Source organism: Strix aluco, chromosome 3 (assembly GCF_031877795.1).
Source record: "Strix aluco isolate bStrAlu1 chromosome 3, bStrAlu1.hap1, whole genome shotgun sequence".
In the NCBI taxonomy this organism is placed as follows: domain Eukaryota; kingdom Metazoa; phylum Chordata; class Aves; order Strigiformes; family Strigidae; genus Strix; species Strix aluco.
In genome coordinates, this window is record NC_133933.1 from 79133499 (window position 1) to 79146052 (window position 12554).

Below are 12554 nucleotides of genomic sequence, written 5' to 3' on the forward strand. Positions count from 1 at the left end.
TACCTTTGCACCAAGGCCGGGCCAATTAGCTGCGCCTCTGCAGTAATGTATTTAAGAAGGGGAATCTGGGAGGAGGACTTGGAGTTGTGAGAAGGAATTGCGAGGAGAACATCTGTGCGAACACCGAGGTCAGTAGAAGAAAGGAGGAGGAAGGTAGGGAAGGTGCGCCGAAGCAGAGACTCCCCTGTACCCCATGGTGAGACAGCAGGTCTGCCCCCTCCTGCCACCCATGGGGGTCACTGGTGGAGCAGATGCTGGTGTGCGGCCTGTGGGGGGCCCTACGCTGACCCAGGTGGCTGCACCCGAAGAAGGCCGGGGCCCTGTGGGAAGAAGGCCCCCCTGTTGTAATTTGGTGCTGGGAGGATCGCAGCACACAGGGGTGACCCACACACCCATGGGAGGGACTCATGTCTGAGTTGGTTTGTGGAGGACTGTCTCCTGTGAGAGGGGCACCACACTGGGACAGGGGAGGAATGCCAGAAGTTGTGTCCCCCTCCCTGAAGTGGAAGAAGTGGTAGGACTGACTACACCCCCCATTTGCTGCCCCCTGCACCGCTGCGGAGAAGGTGGTAGAGATATCAGGAGCAAAGCTGAGCCTGGGAAGAAGGGAAAGATGGGGGAAGGTGTTTTCAAGAAATGGTAATGCTTCTCACGGTTCTCCTCTGCCTGTTAAGTGTTGGTGTTACTAGTGTCTGTATTAAATTTATGTTCTTTTTTCTTCCCCTAATGAGTCCGTCTTTGCCTGTGACCATAATGGGTGAATCATCCCTCCCTATCCTTATCTTGATTCCTGAGCCTTTTGTTTTATTTCTCCTTCCCAGTGCTGGGGGCAAAGGGGGAAGCGAGCGGCTGTGTGGTGCTCAGATGCCCTCTGAACTCAAAACCATGACAAGCTGCAGCTAAGGTGCAGACAGATGAACTCCTGTTTGACAGTTCAGTATTGTCCAACAATTCCCCAGGCCTATTGTCTACTCATTCTCTGCTGGGTTTTATGCCCCATAAATTGCTATTCAGTCTACAGCTTTAATTTGCACACCCCTGGACAGCTATTGAATTCTCATCTTTCACTTTTGACATAGCTCCACTGTCTTGTTTGTGTTTCAAGAGTAAAATATGAGCCGGCACTGACATTTCTGTATTCTTTCAAGAGTGATACCAACTAGAGGTAGGAAAATACATTATTCCTGCTGTTCCTTAATGCAGTATTACGATTACAAAATTACAGATGTGAAATTACTTGAAATGATATACAATGGGTTTGGATGGACAAATGATTGGGCAATTTTCATGAAAAACAAAACTAAACTGAAAAGATTGCACAAAGAAGAAAATGGGCAGGAAATTAGACTTACTCTTCTTAAAACTATCCAAAATCTGTGGTAGTAGAGCAATAAAACTGAGGTTTTTTTCTGGAATGTAGTGTCTATTCTATTCTGTTTTATTCATGTATCACCTTTACTATAATAATATTTTAGAACATTCCAGTAATAAGTACAGTGACAAAACTAATATCAATCACCTATGCTTTATGCTTTCTAAACTTATGTTTTAGTATCCAAAACATAAGCAATATGCCAAGTGTGGGATTTGAAGGGGTTGTACAAAGGATTTTGTCAGATTTTCCAAAACAAGTCTAACAGTTTATACTAATCTCCAAGGTTTTAATATAAATATGAAATTATGACCCTAGTTCATGCATTGGAATAATTCCAGTAATCTCAGTGGAGTTCCACTAGGGATGTATTTATCTCTGCTGTTTTTCATGCATCCGCTTATCTGGTTCCTAATCTGCAGTGTATTATTTTGTGTTCTTTGAGGGAAAAGACTGAAACACAAAAGAAAGCCAAAAAACTGAGATTCCCCTCCTTATATCCACTGATATTCACACCTTATATATCCTTTTCTCCTACAATTGTTTACCAAACCCAGATCCAACTGTGTGTCTCTTTTACCAGTTTTCCAGATATAGCTGTAGTTTGTTTGCTTGTTTGTCTCCCATTTTTATTCTTGTGCCACAGCCCAGTTGGAGTGTTTCTCCCAGGGCTAAATACTTTCTTCCTTCTCCTGTATTTTGCTCAACTACCTTGTCTTCAAATGTTGTAAATGTAGCAATGAGGCTTGAAGGCTGCAGGCAGAAGCGTCTGCCACGAAGCAGCGCACCAGACTGGAATTTTGAGTGGCATCATCACCTGCTGCGCCTTTTTACCATTGCCTTTTATGCTGTTTTCCCAGACTCTGTGCCAAAATCTTGTAGAGACATTGTAATAACTGTCTACAAAAATGAGCCTTCTCTAAGTTTTGGATGTGTCAGAGTCCAAGAGAAAGGATGTATTTCTGAAGTACTCAGTGCAATAATTTCCTTCTCTTAGTCATGTGCTGTATGATGCTTCCCCAATATTTGCTGCTATTTTTAAAGAGTTTTAAGCTGGCTATAGAAGACCAAGGACACTTTTGTCTTATGGCAGGGTGGAAAGGGGAACCATTACAGTAGATACTAAGAATCCAATTCTTGAGTTAGAATTACATGGAATTTGGATAAATTAGTAAGAATAGATGCATAGAAGAAATAACATAGCAAACCAGTTCATATCCATATTTAAATACTGTCATATTTAAATGTATATGGATTGGTCTTATATGTTTGTGTGAATGGTTATATGTGTCTGTATCTTACTGTCTTGCCATTATGAACTGTCACACATTTCCAAGCAGTCCCTGCATGTATACATATCCCAAATATCATAAGAATCTAATCAAACACATAACTTTGCTGGACTGGATGATCTTCAAGGTCTTTTCCAACCTAGATGATTCTGTGATTCTGTGATTCTGCTCCATTCTCCTGGGCACTCCCAATAATTGTTATTCCCAAAAGAACAATCGCAGTCATCTCATTCATAAAGCTTCAGTTAAGAGTCCTGAGGGAGGACATCGAAAGAGAAATTTTATTTTAAAAGCCTTTGAACACTACACAACTGCTGTATTCTGAACAGCTCCCTGCCATTCCCTCCCAGTTCTTTTTTTGTCTTTTAGTCTGTCTTGGTCCCTAATGCTGGCATGCTCTGCCAAACTACTTTTTATTGAAGTACACGTGTGCAATCATTTTGGTGGAGTCCATTCTTTGATGTATTTGTGTTACTAACTTTAGGTATCTAACCTCTGTGCCTAGTTAGGGGACTAGTCTGACTAATGTATCTCTGTAGGCAGTGGAAAGAAATAGACTCATCCAAAGGGAAATGCAGGGCAGGATCATATTCCCAGTTCTCTGATTTTCACTCTGGGGAAGATTTTCAATATTCATTGAGGGTAGCACAGGACTGTCCAGCTCTTGGGTCATCAAGCAAGTGGTTCACCGCAGCTCTTGCAGGGCTGTTACATGACTAGCAGAGCCAGGCTGGCAGGGCGATGCTGGGTACTTCAAGTCCCTGGCCACAGAGGTCAGGAAGACAGTACAAGCAAGTGAGACCAGCTTCATCTCATTAAGGAGAAAAGGCTTGTTCTTTTCCACTTATGAGCTGTTCCTAATCTCCCTTTACCTCTGAAAGACATACTGCATGTACATCATGGCTCTAAGCCATGGACGTATTTTGGTATATGACTCATAGATCCAGCATATGGGTCACCCCAACTGGTAAAGGACTGTGAAAAGACCAGCCTCCAAATGTAGGTATTTCATTGCCTAAATTTGCTATGTGAATTTTACCTGCTCCCTTTTACCTTCATGTTACTGAACAGTTCAGTTCGTATTTCTCTGGGAATGATATGAAGGAGTTTTGAACCCAATTTCTAACACACAGGCCTTATTTTCTTTCTTTGATATAATTTCTGCTTTGCTGAAGATCAGAAACCTTGGACCCTTGTCTACTTCATATTATATATTTATTATTCTTATTAATATTATTTTTATTATCATCATTATAAACATTATAAACATTATAATAATTATTATTAAGCAGAAGCTGACCATCCATTGCTATAACAGTAAAATATAGGTCTCTTGGAAATCATGTCCCATGACAATCATACAACATCAGAACTCCTAAAATGTAGTTAACATCTAAGCTGCATACAGAAACAGAATTTTATGAAGGTCAGAAAGTTCACATTTTCATTGTTTATTAAAGAATGTGGATGTACTAAGCATCAGAAAGGAAAGAGCTTCAGCATTTTAGAGGAAAGGAGATCTAGTCATATACAAAAATAATCTAACTGCCCTTGATGAAATAAAAATGTTAAATAAAAGACTAGTTTTTTTACTGATGCTCATAGATATAATAGTTTCAGCCATATTTTAAGAGGCGGGTTTATGCCAGTTGCAAAATGATTAGGAGCAATAATAGGGTATCATGTAATGCTGAAAAAGAATAACAAAGAAGATAAAACTCACGTGTTTAACATTTTCAATCAAATTACTATTTCTTTAAAATATTTTAAGAACAAACATTCCATTTGCATTATGTCAATACAGTCATATTACTCATCTCAGTTCTTGTATGTTTTGTTTATGATCCAGGAAAGAATTATCCCTATCCAAACTATTTTTAATTGAATTACAAAACAAAAAGAGCCTTTTCTAACTTTCTAACCTTCCTAACAAACTGGAATAGGGTCAAAGAGATTTGAAGAGTCATTGAAGAATATGTTTTCATTTACTTCAGATAGACTCAGGGGAACTTTGTTCCAGATGGTAACCTTAACCTTTGACAATAAACTGTCTATCCGTGGTAGTCCCTTATTACAATTAGATCCATATCTGTCTGATATTTTGGTGGTCAGGAATTTCCTGGTATCATACCACCTATGATAATATATTTTGCATCATCTATTGTGAATACTTGTAATAGCAGAGGAAAGGAATTTCATTTCAGTTTCTCTCATTTGGCCGTGAAGTTTTTTTGAAGTATATTCAGTGTAAACACTTCAGAAAACAGCAGAAAGCAGAAAACATCCTCACACCTCAGAGGTTTTTTTAGCAGTTTAAATGCTAACACAGCCACTTCATTTCTATTTTGATTTGCAATTTTTGACCATAAAGAATTAAAGAGCAGTTTTGTGCCAATGGTCAGTTTTAGATATATTAAAGCCACTTGTGTGTCTAACTATGAATTATGTGCACAAAGACACTGAAGTATTCATGAAATGTTAGTTGTGCTTCGTATTATCTATATTTCCAGTTAGGTTGACACAACAAAGCAAATAAAATGCAGTTTGTGCAAGTCCTGAAAACACGATTATGTTTCTAATAGCCCCCCCCCCCCCCCCCCCCCATATTTTTAGTGTATTTAGGCTATATAACAAGTATTTATTTTACTTCATGGCATACCTAATATTGTAGGAATCACAGCTGTTCACTTTTTAATATCGGACACAACTCCCTACATGAATGTCTTATCTAGGTCATTACCAGACCCTATGTTTCTACATAATACAGATAGAATTGACTCAAGCTCACACCTTTAATATTATATTGTACAGATCTTTTCCATTCAGAATGTCAAATATAACTTTTTTAAAAGCTTGAGAGAAATTACTTCCTTCACCATCACCCTTACTAAACTGAATCAACTTACCTTGAATATTGAACAGTAATTTTCAGGCTGGGATCCATGGATACCTTGATGTTTGTGGTCTATTTCCAAGGGATTTGTGTAAGATAACAGGAAAGTAAGATGAGTGTCAATAAGCTTAAATTCTCTTCAGAAGGTTTAGCTTATCTGCTGTAAAATTTTACATGCTTGTCAAATTAGAGGAAAAGGTTGAAAATTGTCTTATGGATGGATTTGATGAATTATAGCAAAGTATCAACAGTTCTGAAGAAGCCCTGCTGCAAATAATGTTATCAATCTTTTCCTCTTATAGAAGCGTTTCCTTTCAAGCTACAGGCACATTGCAAATGCTGTTTGTAGTTTCATTTATTTTTCTTTAAATTCAGATATTATATTATTTTTCTTAGACAAATATTTCAGCACACTGTATTTTCGACTGCATGCTTAAGGTGTTTCCATTTTCCACTTGACTTAATTATTTTGTGAAGTTAGTGAAGTTTATGTTTCCCATAAATCAGTGGCTGTGCACATAATTTTAATTCAAAGTGTATGTTATATTTTTATAATTAATATACTACATTCAAAATTTCTTACAAATTTTGGCCTAGTCTTCAGTTTACAAATCATTTACAGTAGAAAACATTCATTCTTGTAACATTTCTTTGCATGTTACACAAACTAGACTTCTCAGTTTTTCAGGCACTAGCATTTCCCTGGAGATCCTGTCTTGATAAACTCCTCTTTGACTGGAATAAACAAATTACATTGTGACTGAAAGTTCTGTGCTGATAGCATTAGCTCCAAGTCAGAAGACATAGGCCTTAAATAACAAAAAAAAAAAAAGGCAAAACTAAAATCTCTTTTTATAAGGCTTTTTCTTCCACCATAATGAACACTTGTAATTTCCTATTTTCAGTTACCAGGCTTAAGCTTTTCCTCAGACCAATTTATTCATATTTTTAACCAGTTTGGCTTTATGGAATTACTCACACCACTGTTGGAATACAACCTGGACATATAATTATCTATCTACTACTCAGGCAGAGACATTCCAGTTTTGGTTGTTTGTTGGTTGTTTTTTTTTTTCTTTTTAATGTTTGTCAAATTATTATTTTTCCCTGCAAATCTGAGAAGCTCTTGGTATGGAGTACTTTAAAATCACCCTTCTGTCTCTCTCCACCTTCTGGTAAGAAAAGCTTTGGAAGCACAATGAACAGATACATGTGTGGCCACTAAGTGTCTGTGGAAAATCAAGCAGTGCTTCTGTCTATCACAGAGAGTCAGTCTGCGAAGGTGCACCCCTAATCATGGAACACTACTTCATTTTTCATTGGAGACATCTGTACGGCTATGCCTTATCTTTACAAAGCATCCCACTTCAGAGAGTGCTAGAACACACGAACACATTCATTATATTGTGGCTCTTTGGAGTGTGGCATGGGGAGGAAGGATAGCACAGTCCTCGATCCTTCCCTGTTACAGCAAATGGATAGAGATAATCTATCTGATCTAACTGAAAAATTTACTTGAGAATGAGTTGAATCAGGCTCTAAATTTTCTCTTTTTCTTAACTATTCCTTCAATCAATCTATAATGATTTTCTAATACCCTGGTTATCAGGAAGTCTGAGAGCTAAGTTTGACCTGTCTACCTACTTAGTACTCCTCCAATAGCAATGTAAGAGATTATAAGACATGCTCGGGTATGCATGTAAACCTCTGAGGACATTGTGTGTCTCTAGAGCAATAGCTGGAGCTTTACTAATTGCATACAATTTAAAAGCTCTGAACATCTTAGTCATGGTCTTGAGTCAAGCACCTCTAATTCCAGGTTCCAAATTTGACTGGAAACTGCAAACTGGACCCACCTTGACATAGATCTTGACATGGAACTCAAAAGAGCATCTTTTTTGCACTTAAAGAAAGTCTAGACCTAAAATTTTTTACTTATGTTTTTAGTAAACCTTCTCCTGATGATTTTCATAGCCTGGACACGTGTTGAAAGGCTTGGACTGCTTCTGGTCATATACGGAAGCATTGTGCTCTGTGATGAAATAAGTCTTTGTGATCAGCCAGATGAGGGCACCTGGTTTTGAAAGTATGCTGTAGTTTCCTTCCCTCTGGCATGACTGATTTTCCTTTCAGTGGAAACCAACATGGATGGTAGTGGGAAGGTGATAATTTTTGGACCTTGTTCAACATATAGCCAAGAGGTAGTTCGTATACATATCTGAACCTAAAAGCTAGAAACCCCAGAGTTTATATGTAGTCTATGATGGCATTCTATTTTCAAGAACTACAGTAATGAATCATACACTTTATTTCACCCTGTTTGTTATCTAAGCTAATTGGTATGTGAGAAGTAGTATAACTTTAATTTTGTTAGCAACCTCTTCATGTAGTGACTATCAGATGGTGCAGATACCCTTTGATATAAGCAACAACACCACCAAGAAGTCTTATTATAATTTTTTTTGTTAGAAAATATATAGCAGAATAAAATGTAACTTAATATTCATATTAAATGCAGTAATTCAACAGTAAATCAGGTCCAGTCATTCAGAACTCATCACACACTGACCATTATGTCCCTTTCAACACAATCAGGGAAAGAAAAGCCTGAAGAATGATATTCACCAGACATAAAGCTGTAATGATAATGTTTCATAGAGCACTTAATCAGGCATATTTTATTGTAGGACATCTCCATTAAAGACATTCAGAGTTCTGCAGTGCTTTTCAAGTGGAATCTAGTGAATTTCTGAGAGGAATGTATGCTTGGGAATATCTAATTTTCTCCTGGATATTTCACAAAACCTCTTTGAAGTCTCTGGAGTTATAGTAGGGATCAAAATCCTATTCCTGTTACACACTGATAGAAATCAGATAAAACTACTGAGAAATTGATGGCGCAGATCTTTAGCTGGTTCCTGTCAGTGTAGCTCACTGATGTCAATGGAGCTACACTTATTTGGAGTCATTCTGGTTCCATTGTTTGTTTTTGTCACTGAATACATATGTATTTCTGCAACTGAATTTCCAATTAGGTTGTTATACATGTGCTATTTATTTGTCCTGCAGCATCCAACATAGTATATAGCCTTTCTGCCCTTGATATTGCTAAAGGCAACTGATAATAATGAGGTTATTCTTAAGGAACAGCTACTAGATTTTGAAAACACTTCACTGAGTAATTTTCACAGTTGCATCTTTTATAACAAATAAGTCTTTATCATTCTAAACCATGTTTTGCACAATAATTGCTTTCTAGAATATACATGTGTGGTGGTTTGACCTTGGCTAAATGCCAGGTACCCACCAAGTCGCTCTATCACTTCCCCCCCCTTCCCCTTTTTTTCTCAATAGGGCAAAGAAGGGAAAGAAAATAAGATAGGAAAACAAAACAACCCTTGTGGGTAAAACAACAGCAGTTTTAATATAAGCAAAGCGAAGCAAAGGTCCGCGCGCGGAAGCAAGAAAAAGAAAACAGATTTATTCTCTACTTCCCATTAACAGGCGATGTCGGGCCTTCTCAGGAAGCAGGGCTCTGATATGCGTAGCGGTTGCCTCGGAGGACCAAGGGTGACCCCACCCCCTTCCTCCTTTCTCCCAGCTTTATACTGAGCAGACGTCATATGGTATGGAATATCCCTTTGGTCAGTTCGGGTCAGCTGTCCTGGTTGTGTCCCCTCCCAAGATCTTGCCCACCCCGTCCCACTGTGGGGGGGGAAATGTCAGAAAGAGCCTTGGTGCTGTGTAAGCACTACTCAGCAGTAGCCACAACACCAGTGTGCTATCAACACCCTGCCAGCTCCCAGCATAAAACACAGCACCATGAGGGCTGCTACAGGGGAAAACCAATTCTGGCTCAGCCAGACCCGATACAGTCTCCACCCCTTATTCCATACCATTTACGTCATGCCCAGGTCCCACATAACACTCATTTATTCATTCCGTAAGCTTTCTTCACTCCTCTAGATGTTCAGTGACTTGGCTGCCATCTGTCAAGGTGGATGTTCAGGACAGGAGCAGTATGTTTGACTGTTGGACTCCAGCACCGGCTAGGTTTGGGTCATCATCGCATGTATCTGGTTCACTCTTCGTCGTTCCTACTTCCTCCATCACTTCCTGCAACATACAACTCAGCTCACAGATTATTTCCCCCCCAAGGTTAAATCTCCTTGAGGCACACACTGAGTAGCCCCATTCTCCCGCATTACCCACCAAGTACATCCAGGTCCCTGAGCAAAAACAATCCCACGAGTGGGCTTGCCTTTTCCCAAGGGAGGAGCAATCCATACTGCCTTCCCCAGCCATTTCCCTGTGTGTACTACAGGGACCTTATCTCCTCCCACAGTATGAAGGGGTTTTGTTTGGGCAGGACCAGGACGGTTAACAGATCCTCTGGTATTAATTAGCCATGTGGCTTCTGCTAAATTTATATCCCAGTGTTTCCATCCCCCATTGTCCAATGCTCTCAACATAGTCTTCAACAGTCCATTGTATCTTTCAATCTTTCCAGACGCTTGTGGGTAATAAGGGATGTGATACACCCACTCAATGCCATGTTTCTTTGCCCAGGAGTTTATGAGATTATTTCGAAAATGGGTTCCATTGTCTGATTCGATTCTTTCAGGAGTACCATGTCGCCATAAAATTTGCCTTTCAAGACCTAAGATGGTATTTCGGGCAGTGGCATGATTTACAGGGTACGTCTCAAGCCAACCAGTAGTTGCTTCCACCATAGTGAGTATGTAGCGCTTGCCTTGGCGTGTTCGTGGCAATGGTCCAATATAGTCAATTTGCCAGGCCTCACCATATCGAAAACTCAGCCATCGCCCTCTGTTCCAGGGAGACTTTACTCGTGTGGCTCGCTTGATTGCAGCACATGTTTCGCATTCATGAGTGACCTGTGAGATGGCCTCCATGGTCAGGTCCACCCCTCGATCACGAGCCCATCTGTACGTTGCATCTCTCCCGAGATGCCCGGATGTTTCATGGGCCCATCGAGCTACAAATAGCTCACCCTTGCGCTCCCAGTCCAGGTCCAGCTGAGCTACTTCAATTTTAGCAGCCTTGTCTACTTGCTCATTGTTTTGATGTTCTTCGGTGGCACGGCTTTTGGGCACGTGGGCATCTACATGACGTACCTTTAGAGCCACGTTTTCCACTCGGGCAGCGATGTCCTGCCACAGTGCAGCAGCCCAGATGGGTTTACCTCTGCGCTGCCAATTGGTCTTCTTCCACTCCTGTAGCCACCCCCACAGGGCATTAGCCACCATCCAGGAGTCAGTGTAGAGATACAGTACTGGCCACTTTTCTCGTTCAGCAATCTTTAGGGCTAGTTGGATCGCTTTTACTTCTGCAAACTGACTTGACTCGCCCTCTCCTTCAGTGGCCTCAACGACTTGTCTTGTGGGGCTCCACACAGCAGCTTTCCACTTTCGATGGTTTCCTACCACACGACAGGATCCATCAGTAAACAAAGCATACCGCCTTTCATCTTCTGGTAATTCGTTATATGGTGGTGCTTCTTGGGCACGAGCCACCTCCTCAGGCAGTGCTCCAAAATCTCTACCTTCTGGCCAGTCCATGATCTCTTCCAGGATTCCTGGACGGTTGGGTTTTCCCAGTCGAGCTCGTTGCGTGATTAACGCTACCCATTTACTCCAGGTAGCACTGGTTGCATGGTGTGTAGAAGGGATGTTTCCTTTGAACATCCAATGTAGTACAGGCAATCGCGGTGCCAAGAGGAGCTGTGCTTCTGTACCAACAACTTCGGAAGCGGCTCGAATCCCCTCATATGCTGCCAGAATCTCCTTTTCAGTTGGAGTGTAGTGGGCTTCTGATCCTCGATATCCCCGGCTCCAAAATCCTAATGGTCGACCCCGAGTTTCACCTGCTACCTTCTGCCAGAGGCTCCATGTGAGGCCATGCTCCCCAGTTGATGTGTAAAGTACATTTTGCACATCTGGTCCTGTCCGAACAGGCCCAAGAGCTACCGCCCGAGCTATCTCCTGTTTGATGTGCTCAAAGGCTTGTTGTTGCTCAAGACCCCACTCAAAATTGTTCTTCTTTCGGGTTACTTGATAGAGAGGGCTCACCAGCTGACTGTAACCTGGAATGTGCATCCTCCAAAATCCCACAAGTCCTAAGAAAGCTTGTGTTTCCTTCTTGTTGGTCGGTGGAGACATAGCTGCTATCTTGTTGACAACCTCCATAGGCACATGGCGGCGTCCATCTTGCCATTTTATTCCCAAGAACTGAATCTCCTGTGCTGGTCCCTTGACCTTGCTTTTCTTTATGGCAAACCCAGCTCTCAGAAGAATCTCAATTACTTTTTGTCCTTTCTTGAACACTTCTTCTGCCTTGTTGCCCCACACAATGATGTCATCGATGTACTGTAGATGTTCAGGGGCATCACCCTTTTCCAGTGCAGTTTGAATTAGTCCATGACAAATAGTGGGGCTGTGCTTCCACCCCTGGGGTAGTCGATTCCAGGTATATTGGACACCCCTCCACGTGAAAGCAAACTGTGGCCTGCACTCTTCTGCCAAAGGAATTGAAAAGAATGCATTGGCGATGTCGATTGTGGCGTACCACTTGGCTGCCTTTGACTCTAGCTCATACTGGAGCTCTAACATATCTGGTACAGCAGCACTCAGTGGTGGCGTCACTTCGTTCAGGCCACGATAGTCTACTGTCAACCTCCACCCTCCGTCAGACTTTCGCACTGGCCATATTGGGCTATTAAAAGGCGAATGTGTCTTACTGATGACACCTTGGGTCTCCAGTTGACGGATCAGTTCTTGAATGGGAGCCAGAGAGTCTCGGTTCGTGCGATACTGCCGTCGGTGCACGGTCCTCATGGCAATTGGCACCTGTTGTTCTTTAACTCGCAACAGTCCTACAACAAAAGGATCTCCTGAGAGGCCAGGCAGATTAGACAACTGTTTGACCTTCTCTGTGTTCACACTGGCCACACCAAAAGCCCATCGGTATCCTTTTG